This window comes from Lytechinus variegatus, chromosome 15 (assembly GCF_018143015.1).
Source record: "Lytechinus variegatus isolate NC3 chromosome 15, Lvar_3.0, whole genome shotgun sequence".
NCBI classification, from domain to species: domain Eukaryota; kingdom Metazoa; phylum Echinodermata; class Echinoidea; order Temnopleuroida; family Toxopneustidae; genus Lytechinus; species Lytechinus variegatus.
This window is the reverse complement of record NC_054754.1, coordinates 4,761,908-4,778,800: the sequence shown is the minus strand read 5'-3', so window position 1 is coordinate 4,778,800 and position 16,893 is coordinate 4,761,908.

The window sequence follows — 16,893 nt, the reverse complement described above, 5'->3', positions numbered from 1 at the left end:
TACCTTATTTTTCTTCCATTCTTTCGTTTTTATACATGCTTTTCCTTTTTTAATCATTCATTTCATTTTCCCCCTTTTTCTTCCTTCCCTTTAATAATTCTTAATTTTTCTTATTTTTTTATTTCTGCTTTCTGACACTTTTGTGTCTTTTTTTACTTTCTTTCTTTTTTTTCTTTATTTTGCTCATTTTTTTTCGTTCGTTCTTTACTCTTTTCTTTACTTTCTTTCTTCTCTCTGTCTTTCTTCTATTAACTTTTTCTTTATTCTTTCCAATAATTTTTGTTTTCGGTTTTTTTACCCCAACTTTTTATTTTTTCCTTTCGTTTTCTTTTTCTTTCTGTCTTTCTTTTTTTCTTTCTTTCTTTCCTTATTTCTTTTTTCTATGAATTTACCTTTCTTTCTTTATCTTTTTGTAGTCTTCATATTTGCGTCAAATTTCCTTTCATTTTTTTCCTCTCATCTTTATTTCTTTGTTTAATTTTCTTTTTTTTCTCTCTTCCTTCACTTTTTACATTTTTATTCCCTTTTTTCTCTTTTTATTTCTTTCTAACTTTCTTTCATTCGTTTTTTTTTTTTACTTTTTTTTCTTTTTCGGTTCCTTGTTAATTTATTTTATCTTATATTAGTTTGACCTTTTTCTATTTTTGTGTGTATTCCTTTTAGTTAATTTCTTTTTTTCTTCATTTTTGTTCCTTCACTTTATCATGGATAATTGTTCTATTTTTTTCTTCCTTTTCCTTCTTTTATTCATTCTATTTTCTTTCTTTTTTCTTTTTGAATTCTTTTTGCTTGCTTTCTTTCGTTTACTCTTTATTTTTTCATTATTTTCTGCTTTGTCCCTTTCATCTTTTTTTTCTGCTTCATTCTGACCCTTTTCTGTCTTCTTTCTTTCATACCTACTTACTTTCTTTCTTCATATTTTGTTCTTTATTCGTACCTGGTGGGTGTTTCATAAAGCTGCTCGTAAGTTAAGAGCGACTTTAAGAACGACTGGTGATCCCTTCTTGCTGTAAGTGGTATATTGAATTGGCGATGGTTTAGCACGTAAGAAAGGTTCACCAGTCGTTCTTAAAGTCGCTCTTATCTTACGAACAGCTTTATGAAACGGCCCCCTGCTTTATTTACATTTCTTACTTTTTTTTGCACGTGGACGTCTCGAAATAATAAAATCAGTCATTGCGTATAAAATGCCTAATTCGCGCAATGCGCCAGAAACGGTGAACGCGCAGCGCCCATGATATTCTCTTCACATAAGGAACGCTTCTATTGGTTAAACTGCCAATATAAAGCGCATTTTGATTGGTAAAATCTTAAAAATGGGCGTGTTGGAGATAAGAAGGGGGCAGTCCTTACAGAGATAAGAACGCGTTAAGAAGATTTTCAGAATACCGATTTGCAATGATTTTAGCGTCTTCTTATCTCACTGAGATAAGATAAAAGATAAGACCAAAGATAAGAACGTTTTCAGAATACCACCCCTGGCCTTTTTGCTCATTAGCATAGGGACCTGTGGTCTTAGTGCTACCCCCAAAAACATGTTGATTTGAATCAATAGAGAAAAATCCAACAAGCTTGAAACCGAAATTTTCATCAATATGAAAAAAGTAAAAAAAAAATAAGTTTTGCAAATGAGAAAGTTGACAGAACCACACAATCCTAAAACAAAGGTAATTAAACATTTCAAGGGAGGAATAAAACTTTGTTTCACATTAAATTGAGGTGAAAATTATGAAATTTAATATAATGATATAATGAAATACAAAAAAATAGTGAGTGGGTGACGTGATCGGTTCCCTCATTTGCATACCGACCAGGATGTGCTAGCCATTGTGTATTTAAACGAAACTTTATTATATATGTCGTTATTTTCTCTCTTTTTTTAACATCCGATTTTGATGACACTTTCGATTTTATTTCTGTTGGATTTTTCTCCTTTTTATTCCAGTTAGCTTTTTGTTGAGGTGGAGTTGTCCTTTAACATTGAACATCTCATTTCTTCCATTGGTTTTCAATGTTTTGTATTGGGTTTATTTCGATGGATAACTAGAACCCCATGGTTAACTGATTTCAAACTTGAAATAGTGTTTTTGGTATGGTGTTTCTGACTTCCGTCTTTCAAATGGAGGGCCGTGCGTGCGTTTCAGAACGAATTTATCTAAATTTATTTCATGTACCTTCTGTCTAATTAACAATCATTCCAATGAATCGGTTTCCATTAAGTCAAATATTGTTTATTTCATTCGATCTCAATGGATTTCAAAATGATGATTTGCACATTGCAAATTTGCAATGATCTTAAACTATTAAACTTTGGAAGAGGGGCAGGGGATTCAGAATGCAGAAATTCAAAGTTTCCTTTGTTTGTGATTATTTTTCTAAATCTTTTTTGAAGATGATGCCCCATATCCCAATGGTATCGTGGTGTTGCCATATAGCTGGTATGTCTACATCTCACGGACGGTCGTGTATGAAACTAATCGATATTTTAAACCAATAGGTATATAGAGCAACCTCGTACATTATAAGTTAGAGATTTCCATTTATTTCCAGTTGGTCTAATGCCAATCGTCTAATTACCAACTCGTCTACTATCATTTGGTCTATCATCAATTCGTCCACTATTCCACATGGTCTAATTGCCATTTCGTCCTCTCACCATTTCGTTTAATAACCATTTTCGTCTGATAGCCATTTAGTTCATAAACCATTTTGGTCTTAATTGGAAGAGTGTTAATTGGGCGAAATGAATGAAAAGAAATAGGTAGTAAACCAACTGGTTATTAGACGAAATCGTCATAGACGAACTGGTGATATTAAAGACGAAGTGATTATTGGACCAAATGGTAGTTAGACGAAATGTTGATGGATGGAATGACATTAGACTAAATGAAGGTAGACCATATGGTGAGTGGACGAGTTGGCAGTGGACGAATTGGCCGTTTACCGAGATTTTGATATCTACCTAATAGCGAGTTTTCTCTCAGAGACGCGGACTGAAACTTACAACACAGTAAATGCATTCAACTGCCGGTCAACTGCCCATCTATTTAAATCATTTCTGACCTCAGCATTGGAGAGAGTCCCTGATTATCCATGCATAGGCAAAACGTTTCATATTTTGTAACTGGAGGAAAAAAGAAATATGACCTGCTTAATTATTGTTAACAATTTAAAACTTTTCTGAAAATTTAAAACATTACTCGATTTATGTGTTTCCTTTGGCATGTTTTGTATGGCTGGGAAGCACTTTTGGATGACCCCTTCAAAATCTTCTTTTTCTTTACATATTTTCTGGAGAAAATGTGACCATAACTAGGAAATGATGAATATCAAATTCCAGGAAATATTCATTTGTAAATAATCATGACCTAACAAACTACGGCAGTTCATAATGTACATTATGTAACATATATTATTTAGAAGAAAACATTTACATTCCAACAGCGGATGTGGTTGACGGTAAACCATGTGGAGTTTTCGAAAAAAGGTGGATAGAGGATGAAGTGAAATTGATAGCGCCATGGTGTTATGTTGTATGCCGCCCACTTGTGGCGTAGGTTTTACAGTTTGCTGTTATTGTTAATCGGGGTATTCGCCCCTTCCGGCCGGCAGCTTGCGTTGCGTGAGTATGTTGAATAAATGCTTAAACATTATACCATTGTGACTGGTTGTCCATCTGTTAGATGTCTCTTAATAATGGCGTGGTGGCAGCTACGGAATTTCGTACTCACCATTGATTCATTTTGCGATGGACTTAATGCGTTTTCTTGCAGTCAGTCGGTCGATAATGCCAATGTCGTGATAGGTGGTTAATGTTTGCTCGCACTGCTGTAGTCCCATTTATAGCCCGTTTCGATGGCTTTTCCCCGTCCCTTTCCGAGGCGGAGGTCACAACCTCGTCTCCAGCATGCCCAAGATAAAGGGCGTTTCAATCAACAGTTATATTTTGATCATTCTTATATTGATGTTACTTATTGTAATCAAGAGTCAGAGTCAATTCAAATCAATGGAAGTGAGAGAAATGAATATGTGACTGAGAGTGATTTGAGTGTCAGTCTGGATGAGGATTTGTATGATGATTTTGATGATAGTTTAATGGGGTCTCCATATCAACCTCTTCCCCAGAAGGTAAGGGTAATGCATGCAACCATATCTAATCATTCCAGGTCAAGTAGATCTAGAGCTTGCAGCCCTGATATTTCTGATGTAGAGTTTGAGTCAATTCAAATCAACGGAAATGAGATACATGGTTATGTGACCGAGAGTGATTCAAGTATTGGTTATAATGATGATGATTTGTACGACGATTGTGATAATCCAATCGGGGATATATACCAACCTCACCCCCAGACAATAAGGGCAATGCACACTACCATATCTAGTTGTGTTAGTTCACATAGTCATAGATCTTCTAGTAGCGCGAATACTTTTTGCTCTAGTAAACCTGATTGTCATTGTGAAGGTGATGATAGAATTAGCCATATGTGTTGCCCCTTGTGCTTTTCTGCTCGTCGTTCTGATTTCCAACATCATATTAGCAATTGTCCGTTTCTGCCGGAGCATGAACAGAACATTATCACATGTGCTCGCCGGGTAATGTCGAAACGCTATTGTTCAGACCAATCACGTAGCTTGAGTACTTGTCATGATAGTCTTGATCATGATCTCATGTATTCTGAGTTTGTCTCTGACAGTGACTTATCGGATGATGACACTATTGAAGATTGTTACGATCTTGATAGTCCTTTAGGTTCAAGTGTAAACTTAACTGCTAGGGTTTCTTTGGAACCCCTGCCTGGTACTTTTGGTTGCTTCGAGGACCTACATGAGTTGAGCAGGTCACCACAGATTCAAGGAGAAGATTTCTGCAGTAATGCGAGTGGCTCATCAGGGTCAGATGATGTCCACAACAGGGTTTGTGATCTTTCGCCACAGTCTCCAGTGGCCAGAGTCTCTGAGTTACCTAGTAAGGCTACATCTCCACATGTTGATGTTTTTCATGGCTCAAAGTGTGTCCGAATATACCTTGTTAGTGGTTCTTCAATGAATCTAATCTGTTCCTCACTTGTCAGAAAGCTTGGAGGTGTTATAGACACATCTTGTTCCGTTACACAAAATCTGTCCTTTCCTGGTAACATTGTTGGGAACACATCACTCACTTTTACGAGAGAAGACCAGGTCTTTTTCTTTGAAGGCTTTGTTGTAGACTCCTCAGATGTAACAATACATGCTGGCATTCCGTTCATTGTACGTCACGATATCACTATCCGTCCTGCAAGACACTGTATCGTACTCGGTGATGGACCCTCGTATACCTATGGTCCCGAGCGTACCGCATGCACAGACCATAGGGACAAACTGTGTTCCACTTGTCTCCACTAAGTTAGACAGATCGCCTCCGGTGCCGCTCAGCGTCCGCGCAAATGTCTCATCTTGCTCATTTGACAGCGAAGGATCTGCACCAAGTCAATCCCTTGGTGCAGACAGCTTGTCCGTGGACCAGCCCATCCGACATCTTGACCCTGATGCTACATGTCAGCCCAGGCAGCTGGGACTAGCCTCTACTTCTAACCCACATGTATCCGGCACCATTCTTATTGATGTCAATGCCGATTGCAATAGTCCTGCTCATCTTGCTAACGAGCATTCACCAGACAGTTGCCAGCCTACCATAGACACTACTTACCAGCTCGCAGACAACTCGCCTAAACTCCACGTCGGTAGCTTTGCCACTCCCCTCCAAATTGGTGGGCCCTCCTCTCATCCCTACACCATCAAGGTTGAGGACCCTCCTGGTCGCCCTCCAGATTCTGCCAGTAGAGCTTTGTCCATCCCTCTCCGGCTGTCTGACCCACTTGCCCATCTTCCTTCGTCTGATGTTGGCCGGTGTCTTGATGAGAGTTATCCAGCTACCAGATTAGTTGTTGACAAAGAGAATTTCAGAGCTGATGTTGGGGCCTCAGTTTACACCCTTATCAGTGGCCCTGATGACGTCCCACATACAGTGCAGGTTGAGGATCCTCCTGGCCCCCTGCCAGGTGCTCCCGGTAGACGAAACAGAGTGTGTACTATCTCCCCAAGTGATCCTCCTGGCCCCCCGCCAGGTGCTCCCGGTGGATTTGATGCTTTTTCCATTAGGGACGTTTTTGACTTCGTTTCTGTCAGGTCTGGTACATCTTGTCATATACATTTCTTGGCGTCACCCATCTCTGAAAAGCTGCCTATCTCAACGCTTCGTCTGGACAACTTAACTAGCTTGTTCTTGGGACTCCATTCAGGCCGCCCACCGGACATTAACTTTATGCCTCTGAACTTGTGAGTCCTACCTTCACATATGGCCCTGACTGCTTCCCTTGACGACGTTGATAGTATGAGCTTATGAAGAACTGCATTACTGGCTTGACATTTTTATTGTAGATGTTGACATGAGATGGACATCGATTGCATTAACTTATTTTGCCTTGTGTTAGTTGATGTTTTATTATGTAATAATTTTATGCATTTTCATTATTAAAGTTTGTGCACATAATGCTTATGAGGCTAGGGAAGGTCAATTGTACGTTTGCCATTTATTTTTTCCCCTTCAGGTTGTGCGTTGATTTATTGCTGGATTGGTGAGTGTTGTGTATGGTCTGATTTTCATGTATATGGTGATTGCGTCCCTAGATCTGTCATTCAGTAAACTAGGCAAGGAGAGTGATATCAGGAATCATGCTTGTTATTTTTGTATGCTTTTTGTTTGTGTGCATCTTTGTTTGTGCATTTTGTTTTAGATGAGTGCACTTACAATCCTACATGCAGCAGATAACCATATCGAATACTTTATGTAGTTCATTTTGTTTTAATTATATTACTCTTTGCAGGATGAGATGTTATTTAATGTATTTTGTAATATCTCTTTGGAGCGTTAGTCTTTTTTTAATTTCATTTGTTGCTTTAGTTAGTGCCCTATACCGGATGTGTTGATTTGCCTTTTTTGTCATACTTTTCATTTACTTTTTGTGTGTTATATGTATAAATGAATCAAACTCAGTTGTGTCTTCACCCATGTGCTGTTTTTATTATCAGGTTGCTAAACGTATTTTGTTTTATATGTTGCAGGCTTGTACAGAACAGGGGATGGGCGTTATAAAATTCCTTGCTTTTACTGCTTTGTATGCATTTTTTATGATGCAGGCTGTACGGGGTAGGAGAGATGGATAGTGCCAAACTTAATCATTTGTTTTGATCTCGTTATATGCAATGTCCATGTATCAAATTTTATTTTTACATATAAATGGGGTGTAGTTTCTTGGTTGAAAAATTAGAACTGATGATTTTAGTTCTTTATGCAGTATGTGTATTAATATATTGTGTTTTGTTGATTTTACTTTCATTTATATAAATGTTTGTTCATTGTATGTTACTTCCCGTCACTTATTGTTTGCATTATTGCACATACAGCTAAAGCCCTACATTGATTTCTGCGTATATAGCAAGATTTTTTAATGTAGCATATTTTGTGCATATTGATTTATTTTGATGGTTTGATTGTATCGCTTTTTACATTATTTTGCTTAGGATGGCTATTAGTCATAGTGCTTAGGTGTATATGTGTAGTGTGATCACTACACTGTAGAATGCTGTATTATGTACGTGATGCTTATGCATATGTCCTTACACCCTCGGGGGTTTTTTTGTGTACAATGTTGGGTTTTTTTTAGTGGGAACAGAAAAGACAGACTGTGAGTTTGATATGGATACACAGGTATCTCAGATAGATGATTTTGTTGTTTGAGATAGGTGTTGTAGTTTAAGATTTTATGACTATTTTTTTCGTGATATATTTTCTATGTATTTGATTTTAGTGGTAACGCACTTTAATTAGCCTAGATCATATACATGTATTATGGGTTATTGTGAAGTACAGTTGTCACAAAGGTGCCTTCCCTTTTGAAAAACGTTTATTGAGCATATTTGTTGTTGACTAACATATTATTTACTGTCAGTTACAACTTCCGTAAACCAGTGTACTTACATGGTTTAGGGTAATAACGTAGCAGATTGGATTGTTTCGCACCCCTTTTTATAAACATGTATTGAATTAGTTTTTGTTGCTTAGAGTCTTCTTGTTATATGAAAAAGGAAGGAAGGAAGAAAAAGTGGTTGCGCCATGGTGTTATGTTGTATGCCGCCCACTTGTGGCGTAGGTTTTACAGTTTGCTGTTATTGTTTATCGGGGTATTCGCCCCTTCCGGCCGGCAGCTTGCGTTGCGTGAGTATGTTGAATAAATGCTTAAACATTATACCATTGTGACTGGTTGTCCATCTGTTAGATGTCTCTTAATAATGGCGTAGGAGGAAGTAGACAGTAATAGTCGAGTAATTTTTTGTTCAAATGGGCGTAGTCCTGATAAAGACAGTAAACCAGAAAAGGTTGAAGAAGAGGCTTGATTAGTTGATAGATGAGTACTCCTGCTCTGCACTCCATTCGCCGACTCAAGCTAGCATCTTCTCATTTATCCAATAAGCAACTACTCAATCCTCTATAACTGATAACTCTTTAAACTTTTCGGTTTTACAGCTATTTTCAGATTCCATATGTTGCTCGAGTAACTAGCGTTCACGCGCGTTAGTGATATCGGGTCCGGGGAGCGTTTCATGAAAGGACTTGTAGGACGTTTTATCCGACAGTTACTATGGTAACAATGCTTCTCAACTAATCAGAACACAGGAAAATTGTCAGATCTTACAACTTGTCGGACGAAAATATTGATGAAACACCACCCCGGTCTGAGCGTTTCTGGGCGACCGCGCGTTTGTTAGCGGACACAGCCAGCATGCAAATTTGCCATTCGGTTTTTAGTCTGAAATGTATTTCTTAATAGGCCCCCATTCCACAGAACGGAGACCATTGAAAGACCACTGATAACCTAAAATTAGTGACGTCTTACAGCGGTCTTCAAGATCAATGAAATTTGTCATCTCTGTGGAATGGCTCAGAAATACCCCTCAAAGAACTCTGAAAGACTGATGGATATTTCTTGACGTACTGTCTTAGACTAGTCCTCTCGAGATCTTTCAATGGTCTTTCAGAGATCTTTTATGCAATAAGTGGTCTTTCAGAATTCTTTCCATGGACTTTGCCTGGTCCTTCAATGGTCTTTCAATGATCTCTCATGAGTTTTTCAGTGATCTCCGCAAAAATCTTGAGAGACTGCCGAAAGATCAATGAAAGACTATGAAGACCATTGAAAGTTCATCGAAAGACCGCTGAAAGACTGCTGAAAGACCACTGAAATACAATTTTCCTGAAAGACCGTTGTAAGACTGTTTTGAACCGTTTCAACAAGTTTTAGAGCCCATGAAGACCACGAAGACCACTGAAAGATTGGTCAGGACTCGTGTAAGACCTCAAAGACCATTGTAGGTTCATTGAGAGACCTCTGAAAGATCAACCAAAATTCATGGTCTTTCAAAGGTATACCAGCGGTCTTGTTCTCTGTGGATTGGGGGTTTAAAAGGTTATACGTTATCACACTGTAATAAGATGGAAAAGGGGCTTATCAAAGGTATGTTTCACAGAGGGACATGTTCGTCAAAAGACGCAAGGCTTACTAAGATGTGTAATTGCCCCGTCAGGGGCGAATTTTTTTTTTTCTTTTTTGACAAAAGAAATAACAATTCTTAGGCAGAAAAGTGCCTTCATCGTTTACTTTTGTCCTTAAATAATATAATTTTTCTACTTTTAGGTGGACACATTGGGGGGGGGGCAAAATCTCGTTTTGCCCCCCAAAAATTTTCTTTGGGGGGGGGCAAGTGCCCCCCCCCCCTTCCGGCGCCCTTGTTACAAAGCTTTTTGATAATCAGATCAAATATAGCTTGATATATAAGTGAGCCTTCTCTTTTGTGTTTAGTTATGATATGAAAAAAATGTTTTTGTGTTCAAGTAGGATGGTCATTATGCAGTTAATTCATCATGCGCAGACATTACTGTCGTTTCACGAACACACGCTAAACTCTCAGCACAATTTTCAGCATTTCTGAAATTTGTTAAGCTAAGTAGTTGTAAGGGATTTAGACAATTATTTTATTTTGCCCTTGATAATAATAATAATAATAGGCATTTATATAGCGCCATCTATCAAGAATTATTCTATTCCGAGGTGGTTATTATTATTATTATTACCCTGGCCTTAGCTCGAGCTGCCTTTCAGCGCTCATGCATTCAAGGAATTAATCCTACCGGGTACCCATTCACCTCACCTGGATCGAGTTTAGCACAATGTGGATAAATTTATTGCTGAAGAAAATTACGCCATGGCCGGGATTCAAACACACGACCCTCTATTTCAAAGTCAGAAGACTTATCCACTGGACCACAGCGCTCCAACGCCCTTCACCCCCCCCCCCACAAAAAAGTTGTCTTTCACTGTCTTTGAAATCCGTAATTTTCTTCATTTTTATGAGACCTGAATTAAAATGATCAATTTGTCTTATCATGGGAATTTTATCAATCACAAAAATCCTTGGGGACTAAGTCTATGAATAAAAAATAACAACATCAAATGTACCTGATACTGTTTGTGCATGATGAACAAGAAACACAATCACGGTGAGTGCCGCAAAGAGATTCACGGATCCCATACTGAGGTCGCCCTTCTGAAATTTCTCAACCAGATGCAGTCTCCGATCTTGTGGAAAAAAGGGTAAAATAAAAAAAAATATCTGTAAATAGTTAAAAGCGATAGTATTGATAAATGATAATAATATTAATATGCAACAGTACCATGGTTACATTTGCTCTTCAGCGGCCGTACGGCAAGTCGAAAACATTTTTGTATGAGCTACATAGGAGTAGAGACTTACTCGACTCGCCGTAGAGCAACTGTGACCCATAGTATTACGGCTCAAGTACAAAATTGCACGGAAACTGGCTGGGGATAGGATATTTACTGTAATTGCTTCAAAATATTGGAATAAGTTACCTATTTTAATCAAACAATCACGATCTCTCTCTTTATTAAAAAGGGGGACTTTAGACATTTCCTTTTTAATGTCCAGAGTTTTAGGATTGCGATTTCAGTATTCTCTTTTATTCTTGTTATAAGTGCTTTGGGCCATTCTGGAAAAAGCACAGTACATAAATGATAATAATAATGATGATAATAATATGAATGATAATAATAATAATAGCAATAATAATAGTACAAATGTTTCTATGCGCGAAGCAATAAGGATATTTTTTCAGAGGTATCCCCTTTCTGACGAAGGTTTTACGTGAAAATATTTCATTTGATATCTCTCAAAAATTTACTATTACTTGACGTCAATTATCATGATTATAGAAAAATGTACTATTCCATTATTTACGTCACAGATCATGACGGCACTGGCCCTAATCCACGTACTGCCAACACAAATTCTCAATTTCATTTCTTCGTTCTGCATTTAAGATACTCAAGTTCAATAATACTTTCTGAAAGAGCTTCCTATTGCTCCCCCACCCAAAACTGAATTAAATTGGCCTAATTTTTCGCGCGTTCGCTCCACTCCCGCGCTCAATCTATTAAAAAAATTCTCGTGACAAAACAGGTGCGTAGCTAGGGGGCGGTTGGGCGGTCGTCCCCCCACACTCCCAAGAAGAAAAAAAGGGGGAGGAGAAAAAAAAACAAGCGAAAGGAATAGCTGAAATAAATAAAATTGAATAGCTTTGTTTTTTCCTTCTGTTTTGGTCAATAGAATAAAAACCTAAACAGGACAATTCCTCTCTTCATACAAAATTTTGCTTCCGCGCTCCGCGCAGGAAAAATACCGAAATTTCCATTCCCTTTTGTTTCCCACACCTTATTTTCTACTCCATTTTTCCCTTCCAGACTGTTGGAATCGCATATTCTTGCCAGAAATTATAAAGTATACATGGGTGTAAAGAGTATATGAAAAGTATTTTGTTTCTAATTGCATTGACACAAAATATTGGCTCTTCCGTTCGGAGCGGGTAAACATCACCGGTCACTTCCCGAGTCCCAAAATGCTATTTCTTCCGCATTTCAGCAAGTTATTTTATTTGCCCTAAAGGCGGTTTTCCACTAGGGTGCGGACAAGACCAGGAAGGGCTGCAGAAGCTACTTTTGTCATTTCGGCATGCTGTCCGCAACCAAATTCCGTAAAAGATTATGCAAATGATCTTGTCCTAGGACACAACCAGGACTGTCTGCGTATTGTCGTAGGACCCTCCCGGGACTGTCCTAGGACAAGATTATCTAAATAAATTTTTGGCGTTCGGTGCGGGCAGCATGCAGATCGTATTAGGACAGAACCGGAGACATTAAGGACAACGTCACGAGTGGTAAATTCAAGGACAAGGAAAATCGGACAACTTGCGAATACTCCATAAAAATTATCATCCATATATTTTTTTATGAATTTAGGGGTGTTATTTGGGTTGTCTTCGACTACAAAGACTATAAAGGATTTTCTTTTATTTCAAATTAAATTGCATACATTGGTGGACATCTCAGGGGGACAGGGGCGACGCGTCCCCTCACTTTTTGGAAGGGGGGGGGCATTTGATATCAAATGCCCACCCACCTCCCCAATATTTGGAACGAGCAAAAAAGAAAAAAAAATGGAAAGAGAGGGAAAAGAACCAGAAGGGAAAAGAAAAGAGAAAACGAAGAGGAATATAAGAGGAGAAAGACGAGTGAATTATATAAGATGAGGGGGGAGGGGATTTAATGTCACTATGTTAAATTTTCGCTCACGCTTTGTGCTCGCATTGCCTAATCTATGATAGACATACCTTGCTCAATAGACTTATACTGAGCTTCAAATATCAAATTTTTAAGTAAATATACAAAATATCTCTCGAACATTAAATTTTGAATTTGTTTGGTTTACAAATAGATTTTATAGTTTTCTGTAAAATTACTATATTTAATGGTCTAAATATGAACATTTTTCTCTCACGCTGCGCGCTAGCATTATTTGATTTGTCAAATAACTATTCTCTTCGTGAATTCCTTATTTTTTTTTTTAAATATCCCTTTTTAGGCTGGTCTGATTGTGAAAAGTATCACCTATAGCTGCGCGCTTGTATTTTGATTGGGGAGTTATGTATACCTGTATCAATTGTAACAAATTATTTTAAAGTCCTCTTTTATGACAGTTTATTAAAATTTTCGGCTCACATTTTGCGCTCGCATTATTTTTGTTAAAAATATATCAATCCATGTATCTAATTCATGATTACAAAATGTCCAGTTATCTGACCTTAATATCAATTTCGCGCCTTCATTTGATTAATAAGTAATGTAACAATATTTTCATGATTTCCTAATAATCATTGTCGGTTTTTTTTTCAGAATGGAATATCGACAAGTTTCATCTCTCGCTTACGAAGATAGTCATCATAGTCATATGAAGACGAAAAATGTCCCAGTCGCAACTCAAAATATTATGTAATGATCAAAATATAAACTTGAGCTTCGCATTCGCATCATTTATTAAGCGAGATCAATATCCAATTCGTAACTGCGCTTAATTTTTTTTTTAGATCTAATAATCAAATATCTTTAGCTCGCTGATCGCGCTCTTATCATTGATATTATAATAAAGAATGTAATTAGAATGTCCAGATTCTAGGTCTGGATCTAAACACACGCACGCATGTTTATTTAGATACGAATCTTGTGCCAGTTTCAGATCAGATTACCAAATATTATTATTAATGTAGGAATATTATCCAACTATCCAATTATCCATCCTTTTCCTGATTTACAAAACGTGAGATGTCGAATTTCGTTTCGGCTCGCGCTTCGCGTTCACATCAAGTGTATAGTCATACTCCTTTTCTGTTCATGCTTTTAGAAGGTGCTTAGAATAACCAGTATTTAGGTAGGAATGTAAAAAAAGAAATTCAGCTCGCGCTTCGCGCTCGCATTAATTGATAGTTGAAATATGTAGGATAAAGGAAAGTGTGTTAGCGGTGTAATGTAGTATTCACTTTTTGAAAGCAGATTTTGTGCATTTTTATACATAACAATAAATTATCTCGGATCTTGATTTTTTTCAACTAAGGTAACTTTAAAAAGACTGCATATGCTCATAGCAAAGTCGGGACTCTCTTTATAACATTACTTTCTTATAATTTTTTCTACAAATTTATACATAATCATATATTACAACAGAGGAAGAAAACAGGAAGTTTGGACGCAAATTGCATTCGACAGGCACGTGCGGATCAAGGGGTCAGGTGGTCTTGCTCCCCCTTTAAAAAAATTCAAACAGAAGAAAAATAAGTGAAATGGAAAGGGAAAATTAAAAATGGTATGGTAGAAAAGAAAAAGGGGGTGCCGTGCTGATGCGGCCCTCCTCTCCCTGCTGCTGGCTTACCCCTCCCAGTATTAAAGAGATATACAAACAGCACAAAAGAAATAGGAATACACGAAGGAGATGAATGAAATAAGGTGAGATAGAATCGAGGAAAAAAAATCGCGATAATGAACAGAAAATAATTGATCGAGATTATGAAAGTGTAAAATTAGAAATATCAGTTTTAATTTTAGATGAAAATGTAAATCCAGTGTCTAATCACCTTTGCCTCCTTTTGTACCAATTGAAATAGACTAAGTAAGAAAATGTAAATGGGCAATTCCAGGAGGCCGAATGCGATCGCTACGCCCTATTGACTGCGTAAAAATACGAAAAAATGGAGTAACCAAAGAAGAGGTGGAAAAAAGGAAGAAGAGTGAAGAAATTGACAGACCTACAGACGGGGAGAATATCTGCGTTTCAGCTAGTTCAATTTGTAAAAAATAATGGTCCATTTCACGCTTCTTGCTTTCAATAGTTTAATCATAAGAAGATTGTGCACGCTGTTCATTTTTTTACGAAAACTACTTAGGCCTTTTCTTTTTCGTCCTTGATGTTTGAAAGAAGTAAGTTCGCGCTTCGCGGTCATATTTTATGTTTATGAGAAACATGCTCTGTGCACGACTTTCTTCAGGAAGGCCTATTTTTTTGTAAAGAGTCGTGGTCTAGTGGTTCTGACTCCCGCCTTGTAAACGGAGAGTCGTGTGTTCGATTCTCACCGCGGTCTAAACCGTCCTTTGGCAAGACGTACTGCATACCTTGCCACTCTCCATCCAGGTGCTAAATGGGTACCCGGTTGGAAGCGAAAGTTATTGTATGCTTGAATTTGCCAGCGCCATTTTCAGACCGTGATGAATGCAAGGAATGCTTCCCAGGGTGTGGAAATTGTGCACTTTTCATGCGGGATTGAAATGAATCCTGGGGTAAATCGTTTGCCACTGCTGTAAATATTTTTGAGCCGTTCTGAGAAAAGCGATATTTATAAGCTTGCTACACTGTTAGAAAAAATAAAAGAAGTTCCTGCAGCAGAGTCTCGAGAACACCTGTAATCTTACCGAATTGCGTAATAATCATTCTGTAAATTCATAAAACAAGAATTTTTCTGCAATTTAACAGAACAGGTCTGTTTAAAAAGGGGAAAAGGGTGTTTTATTCAAGGAAATTTGTAAGATTCCATACATCAAATACCAATTTCCTGTAAGATTACGCAATTCGGTAAGATTACAGGTGTTCTCGAGACTCTGCTGCAGGAACTTCTTTTATTTTTTCTAACAGTGTACCATTTATTATTATTCCTTATTAATGACACCTCATTCATGATCAAACAAAGTGCTTGAAATGTGATAGGAATATAAACTTGAATTTCAGTTTGGAATCTACACCTGTATTATTAATTTTGTTGTGATATTTGTCCTATTTGTCCTATTTGTAAAGTCAAGCGCTGCCTATACGGTCCTTTCTTCAGTCAAGGACATTAAAATAATCTAGTTCATAATCAAACGTTGCATGAAACATCTTTTTATGTTCAGTACAGAATAAAATAATCTGCTCGCATCATTGCCAGTTTAACTACTGCAAGAAATATTTGAAAAGTCCACTTTTCAGATCAGTAGAAAATGCTTGAAATATTCCTCCTTCAAGTCTGTAACCCCCACCAAAAAAAAAATCAACTCGTGCTTTGCGCTCGCGTAATTATGTTTAAAAAACTGCTTGAAATACTAGGTTCTCAGGTTTGTTTAGTATATACTAATTAGGCCCCTTGACCCCGTACTTGTTTACTTTTGTAATTTTCTTGTCTTGTATTATCCCGTTGCCCCATCTAGTGCTTTTGCAAATGGTTTTTGCTACTTGTGTACTCGTTCCATACATATTAGCATTGGATCCACACATTCCTGAATCACTCCGCTTGCCTTCCTATTCCAGTCCGAACGTTACTGAAACAGTTCGCTTGCCTTCTTATTCCTGTCCGCACGTTCCTGCAACTGTCTGCTTGCCTTCTTATTCCAATCCGCATGTTCCTGATAAAACCCGCATGGCTTCTTCTTTCCTTCTTGAAGCTGACCTGATTGCGGATGGTTTCCGGAAGACGCGGAAGGGTTTAGGAAGGGCAGGACATCATCAGGACATCGTCAGGACAGGGTCCCGAAGGTGTCAGGAATTCAATATCCGCGTCCAAATTTTGGTCTCGACCAAAATTTGGATGCGGACAAATTTTGATTTCCCGAACACCAGGAAGGGTTTAGGACAGCGTGCGGACGCTCCTAGGAATGTCCGGACAGGTTGCGGAAGGGTCGCGGATTGTAATTATTACATTCCGCGCCTTGTCCTGACGCGGTCCTGGCCCTAGTGGAAAAGGGGTATAATGGGGAGGCATCAAATTCGTTCCGTGCTCTATGCAAAAGAATGTACGATATTAAACGTTATTCTATATCGCTGCACATCCATCTCCTGTCTTGTTTTGCGCCATTGATTTGAAACTTTGAATACCACTGATGACATGGATGAAGTTTCTTAATACCCCTTTTCCACTAGGGCAAGAAC